This window comes from Lathyrus oleraceus, unplaced genomic scaffold, assembly GCF_024323335.1.
Source record: "Lathyrus oleraceus cultivar Zhongwan6 unplaced genomic scaffold, CAAS_Psat_ZW6_1.0 chrUn0083, whole genome shotgun sequence".
Taxonomy (NCBI): domain Eukaryota; kingdom Viridiplantae; phylum Streptophyta; class Magnoliopsida; order Fabales; family Fabaceae; genus Lathyrus; species Lathyrus oleraceus.
The window spans coordinates 120,466-127,757 of record NW_026112474.1 but is presented as its reverse complement, the minus strand read 5'-3'; the positions used below and the strand labels follow the sequence as shown (position 1 = coordinate 127,757).

Below are 7,292 nucleotides of genomic sequence, written 5' to 3'. Positions count from 1 at the left end.
AATCATACACACATATATATAATAAAAAAATTAAATCACATATATAATAAAGATTTAAGCAAATAATTTAAGTTTCACTCATCCTTTCAACTTTTCCAATTCTCCGTTCCAAAATATTTGGGCCGCCACATGTGCTATCCTTATCTCATATTCTAATAACTTTCCAACGGTTTTGTACTTTTCTTTTTGAACTTTAAGTCGTCTTTAAGATCCATTTCTCGTGAAGTATCAAATCTTAAACATTCCTAAATGTATGAGTGTAAAAAATAAATTCGAATATTTTAAATACAATATTAAAACAATAGTAAGTAGAATTAATGTACCTTCCGTTCGGTTTTAGTCATGTTTAAACTTCCCACGTATGTATATGATTGTTCTTGAACACAACCATTTTTGTTTACCCAATTAATTGTATCCAAAATTACGTCCATCCTTATTTAATTTTCCATCTAAAGGAAATTATCAAAGATGACCTGGGCTGAAACTCTATCACCTCTCTGCCTTTCTCAACATAATGTAAAACCTCAAGCACACCACAGACAGCGAATGCAAAGCAACAATCTGAAGAAAAACATAATAGTGAATGAAAAGTTAAATATTTAAAATTTGTTTTAACTATATAAACTATAATTAAAATAATAATATAAAAAAAAAACATACTGCCATATCGTTAGTTTCTGATTGAATTAAAAAATCGCTTCTTCTTCTCCAATCACAATAAGTAAAACAAGAACGGATTATTTGTGTAAAATTAAAATAAATATTATGATAATTAAATTATTGAAATATTTTTTGTAAGAATTTGATATTTGACACATTTTAATTGAATAAAATATATTATAAATTGTATCTAAATATAAATGTGATAATGTGGGTTGGGCTCCTTCCTATATGAAGAAAGGTCTAAATATGATTAGCCCATTTGTCTCACTTATTTAAGCGGAGATGATCAATTTAGAGTCGATAGAGATGGAGAGAACACAAGGGTTCAAAAGAGAGAAAAGAGGAGAAAAACCTATTCCCTTTTTGTGCAACCAGACTCACTAATCGACGATCATGGATTTGTTAACCATTGAATCATACACACATATATATAATAAAAAAAATTAAATCACATATATAATAAAGATTTAAGCAAATAATTTAAGTTTCACTCACTCCTTTCAACTTTCCCATTCTCCGTTCCAAATATTTGGGCCGCCACATGTGCTATCCTTATCTCATATTCTAATAACTTTCCAACGGTTTTGTACTTTTCTTTTTTGAACTTTAAGTCGTCTTTAATCCATTTCTCGTGAAGCATCAAATCTTAAACATTCCTAAATGTATGAGTGTAAAAATAAATTCGAATATTCTAAATAAACAATATTAAAAACAATAGTAAGTAGAATTAATGTACCTTCCGTTCAGTTTTAGTCATGTTTAAACTTCCCACGTATGTATGATTGTTCTTGAACACACCATTTTTGTTTACCCAATTAATTGTATCCAAAATTACACGTCCATCCTTATTTAATTTTCCATCTAAAAGGAAATTATCAAAGATGACCTGGGCTGAAAACTCTATCACCTCTCTGCCTTTCTCAACATAATGTAAAACCTCAAGCACACCACAGACAGCGAATGCAAAGCAACAATCTGAAGAAAAAACATAATAGTGAATGAAAAGTTAAATATTTAAATTTGTTTTAAACTATATAAACTATAATTGAAATAATAATATATAAAAAAACTTACTGCCATATCGTTAGTTTCTGATTGAATTAAAAAAATCGCTTCTTCTCCAATCACAATAAGTAAAACAAGAACGGATTATATTTGTGTAAAATTAAAATAAATATTATGATAATTAAATTATTGAAATATTTTTGTAAGAATTTGATATTTGACACAATTTTAATTGAATAAATATATATTATAAAAATTGTATCTAAATATAAATGTGATAATGTTGGGTTTGGGCTCTTTCCTATATGAAGAAAGGTCTAAATATGATTAGCCCATTTGTCTCACTTATTTAAGCGGAGATGATCAATTTAGAGTCGATAGAGATGGAGAGAAAACAAGGGTTCAAAAGAGAGAAAAGAGGAGAAAAACCTATTCCCGTTTTTGTGCAACCAGACTCACTAAATCGACATTCATGGATTTGTTAATCATTGAATCATACACACATATATATAAAAAAAATTAAATCACATATATAATAAAGATTTAAGCAAATAATTTAAGTTTCACTCACTCCTTTCAACTTTCCCAATTCTCCGTTCCAAAATATTTGGGCCGCCACATGTGCTATCCTTATCTCATATTCTAATAACTTTCCAACGGTTTTGTACTTTTCTTTTTTGAACTTTAAGTCGTCTTTAAGATCCATTTCTCGTGAAGCATCAAATCTTAAACATTCCTAAATGTATGAGTGTAAAAATAAATTCGAATATTCTAAATAAACAATATTAAAAACAATAGTAAGTAGAATTAATGTACCTTCCTTCAGTTTTGGCATTCAAGCTCCACGTTTGCCTTCTTGTGTGTGTTTTGGTTCGGAAGCTGATGTAAGCCCAGTGATTGGCATTCAGGCTCCACGTTTGCCTTTGCCTGTGTTTTTTTGTGTGCGTGTTAGCCGAGCTACGAATGCTCTGATTCTCCTTCGTCCAAAGGAGATACGTATGCATAGGATGCGACATCCTAGCGAGCATGTGTCGTTTCCCCTGTCCGAACTACTTTGACTCTGATGTCTATGCTTGATAGACTAAGTAGGCCCAGGATGCGATATCCTGCCGAGTTCAGTCTTGTCTGTTTTCTTGTGTCTCTATCAGCCAGTGTGTGTGTGTGTTTTGAGAAGTGTTTTAGCAACCATTTTCCCTTCCTATTGTGCGTGGATCCCGTCGAGTACGACGGATGCGTAGGGGTGCTAATACCTTCCCTTCGCATAACCGACTCCCGATCCCATTCTCTTTGGTCGCAAGACCATGCTTTTTCCAGGTTTACTTTGAGCGTTTCTTTTCCCTCTTTTGGGATAAATAACGCACGGTGGCGGCTTTGTTGTTCTTGTTTCCCGCCGGTTTTTCGCGTAATGCGACAATACCAAAGTTTTTGTACGAGAGTAAAAGACATAAAGAAGTTAAAATCAATAGAACGACGGTTTGAGCCTTTAACTGGACAGTGTAAATTGGACATTAACTTTAAATCAGGGCGAAAGCAATTTTTAGAGTTAATTAAATTCTAATCATTTTCAAAAAGTATTTTTAAAGGTTAAATGTGAGGACGAGAGTTAAGCATTTAAGTTTAATCATATAATCTAAGTCAACAGAGCGAGAGTTTGAGACGAGGTGTTTAAACGGTTAGTATTTTCTAAAAAGAGTTTCTAAAGATTTTATTGTTTTCAAAAAGTGATTTTAGATTTAACTAAATAGTGAGAGCGTACGTTAATATAAAGTCATAGTCTTATTCAACAGAGCGAGAGTTTGAGAAAAGACTTTTAATCAATAGTGTCTACTGAAAAGACTTATTTTAAAACTAAGAACCCAACGAAGATTTGATTCCCTAATTACGACGAACTACATACCGATATCCGTGTTATTTGATATTCAATCTAGATCCCATTTTAGTTTTACTTTTCCCCCTAATCATCAAAGAATCTTCCGCCTTAGCTTTACGAAGTAACCTTAGAAAAACGGTATATCGATTCATTAAGTCCCTGTGGGATCGATATCTTTTAAAACTACGCGATTAGACTGTGCACTTGCAGTTAATACCCCAATAGACTCATAAAGTCGCGATCAAGTTTTTGGCGCCGTTGCCGGGGACTTTTATTTAGTCGATATCGTAACTCTTCTGTTACGCTGTAGAGACTAAGGCTATTTCTATTTTTTCCTTCTTTTTCATTGATTTGTATGCCACACACTCGCTCACAAGGCGAACCGTTTTACTTACGAATCAATGACGTTGAACGATATCTCCGAGTCTTACGACGAATTCGGGAGTATCGTGCCGCGAACAATCTTCCTCCAATCGAAATCCCTGATCTCAAAAATCTCCTTCCTTCGCCGATACCCGAGATGGCAGAACCAGCTCGTGCTCTTCGAGATTACGCTGCTCCATCGCAAGATGAGCCACATTCGAGTATTGCTCCACCCGCCACCCGCATCGAAGCGAACAACTTCGAACTTAAACCTTCGCTATTGCAAGCAGTGCAACAGAACCAATTCTCTGGAAATCCTACCGAGGATCGAAACCTTCATTTATTAGTATTTGTCCAATACGCTGATACTGTAAAAGCTAATGGTGTCACTTCAGAGGCAATTCGACTTCGTCTCTTTCCTTTCTCGTTAAGATAAAGCTAGAAGATGGCTTCAATCTCTTCCTTCCAACTCAGTCACCACATGGAATGAGTTGAAGAAAGTCTTTCTTGCCCGATATTTTCCTCCAAGCAAAACAGCTATGTTGAGAGCCCAGATAAATGGATTTAAACAGAAAGATAACGAGTCTCTTTTCGAAGCATGGGAAAGATACATGGACATGATGAGACTTTGTCCACACCATGGTTTAGAGGACTGGTTAGTAATTCACACCTTCTATAATGGTCTCTTGTACAACACAAGGTTAACAATAGACGCTGCCGCCGGTGGTGCGCTTATGGATAAACCTTACGCTGACGCTTATCAACTCATCGAGAGCATGGCCCAAAATCATTATCAGTGGGGAAGCGACCGAACAATGGTAGAAAAACCTCAAACAAAAAGTGGCATGTACGAGATAAGTAGCCTTGATCATGTTAATGCAAAGTGGATGCTCTTGCCCAGAAAATTGAAAGTTTAAATGTATCACCTCCAGCCACCGTGGTTGCAGTAACTCAAAATTGCGAAGTCTGTGGAATTCAAGGTCACACGCCTACAGATTGTCAACTCCTAACAGGAATTCAAGCAGAGCAGGTGAACTATGCTCAAGGAAATCCTTACTCGCATACCTATAACTCAAACTGGAAGAACCATCCTAACTTTTCATATAAAAGTAATAATGCTTTATACGCACCAGGTCAAGCACTCAGTCAAGCTCCAGCTATACCTCCTGGATATCAAAAGCCAACCCCATCTACACCTAACAATAACGTTCCTAGGAAATCCAATCTGGAAATCATGATGGAGAACTTCATAGCTTCTCAACAGCAAACCAATAAAGAGTTCTTAAACCAGAATGTACACACTAACGAACAGATTAAACAACTAGCAAGTAAAGTAGATGCCCTGGCTACCCATAACAAAATGTTGGAAACACAAATCTCACAAGTAGCTCAACAACAAGCACCTACTGCTGCCCCAACTGGTACATTTCCTGGACAGCCCCAACCTAACCTAAAAGGCCATGCTCATGCTATTATATAAGAAGTGGAACAGAGGTAGAAGGACCATCTGACCCAAGGATTGAAAATCAAAACTCTAAAAAGTCAACTGAGGAAGAAAGTAAACCTAAGGAAAGGAAGAGTGTAATAAGGAAACCGTAGAAAACAAAGAACCTTATGTACCTCCGCCGCCTTACAAACCACCTATCCCTTACCCTCAAAGGCTTATTAAAACCAAGACGCGGGCCAATTTAAAAAATTTGTTGACTTACTGAAACAATTAAACGTCACAATTCCTTTTACAGAAGCTATTACACAGATGCCCTCATATGCTAAGTTCTTAAAAGAAATTTTATCTAATAAAAGGAAACTTGAAGATAGCGAAACTGTTACACTCACCGCTGAGTGTAGCGCAATAATCCAGAATATGCCTCCTAAACTTAAAGATCCTGGTAGTTTTTCTATACCCTGTCATATAGGAAAATTTGTCATAGATAAAGCTTTGTGCGATTTAGGAGCCGGTATCAGGGTTATGCCCTTGTCCATATGCAAGAGACTTGAAATGGGAGAATTAAGACCAACTAAAATGTCTGTGCAATTAGCGGATTGTTCCGTTAGATATCCCGTAGGAATTCTTGAAAACGTTCCCGTGCGCATAGGTCAATTCTACATTCCCACCGATTTTATAATTATGGATATAAGAGAAGATGAAGTTATCCCCATTATATTGGGAAGACCATTCTTAGCAACCGTCGGTGCTATCATAGACGTAAAACGAGGACGACTCACTTTCGAAGTGGGAGAAGAGAAAATTGAGTTTATTCTTTCCAAGTTTTTGAAAGCACCTGCAATAGAAGACACGTGCTACTTCATGGATATCATTGATGAATGCATAAAAGAAACAGAATTAGAAAATGACGAATTGTCTGACTACCGTGTAGAAGACAGACTGAACCAATGTTTAGCAATAACATCAGATCCTACGCAATGCCTTAAGAAACCAACCTTAGACCTGAAAACACTTCCCAAAAATCTGAGATATGAGTTCCTAGACTTAGAACTTGAACGACCAGTGATAGTCAATGCAGACCTAGGAAAACTTAAAACCGAAAAACTCCTACATATCTTAAGAAAATATCCAACCGCACTAGGATACAACATCACCGATCTTAAAGGGATAAGTCCTTCTATTTGTATGCACCGCATCATGCTAGAAGAAGACTGTAAAACTTCTAGGGAACATCAGAGGAGACTAAACCCGATCCTGAGTGAGGTAGTGAAGAAGGAAGTAATGAAGTTATTAGAGGCAGGTATCATATATCCTATATCCGATAGCAAATGGGTTAGTCCTGTACACGTAGTACCAAAGAAAGGAGGTATAACCGTGATCGAAAATGAAAAAGGAGAAACTATAACCAAACAAATTGAATCGGGATGGAGAATGTGCATTGACTATAGGAAGCTAAACAAAGCAACCCGAAAAGATCATTTCCCTTTACCATTCATAGACCAGATGTTAGAGCGACTAGCCAAGCATTCTCATTTCTACTATCTGGACGGTTACTCAGGTTTCTTTCAAATACCAATTCATCCTGATGACCAAGAAAAGACAACGTTCACATGTCCTTTTGGTACCTTCGCTTATCGACGAATGCCATTTGGCTTGTGCAATGCTCCTGCAACCTTCCAAAGGTGCATGATGGCAATATTCTCCGATTTTCTCGAAAACATCATGGAAGTCTTTATGGATGACTTTTCCGTATGCGGGCAAAGTTTCGAAGAATGTCTTGAAAACCTAGAGAGAGTTCTAGAACGATGTGTAAAAGTAAACCTAGTACTTAATTGGGAAAAATGTGACTTTATGGTACAAGAAGGAATTGTTTTAGGACACATCATATCAAATAGAGGAATTGAAGTAGACAAAGCCAAAATAGAGGTAATCGAAAACCTTCAA

At 36.1% G+C, this 7,292-nt stretch overlaps 1 non-coding gene across 1 annotated transcript; it reads right to left on the bottom strand.

Moving 5' to 3' along the window:
• Positions 1-4,440: 4,440 nt before the first annotated feature.
• On the bottom strand, positions 4,441-4,547 carry LOC127112365 (small nucleolar RNA R71). The gene has a single exon (XR_007798738.1). It is a non-coding gene; the product is annotated as a small nucleolar RNA R71 (small nucleolar RNA).
• Positions 4,548-7,292: the final 2,745 nt, after the last annotated feature.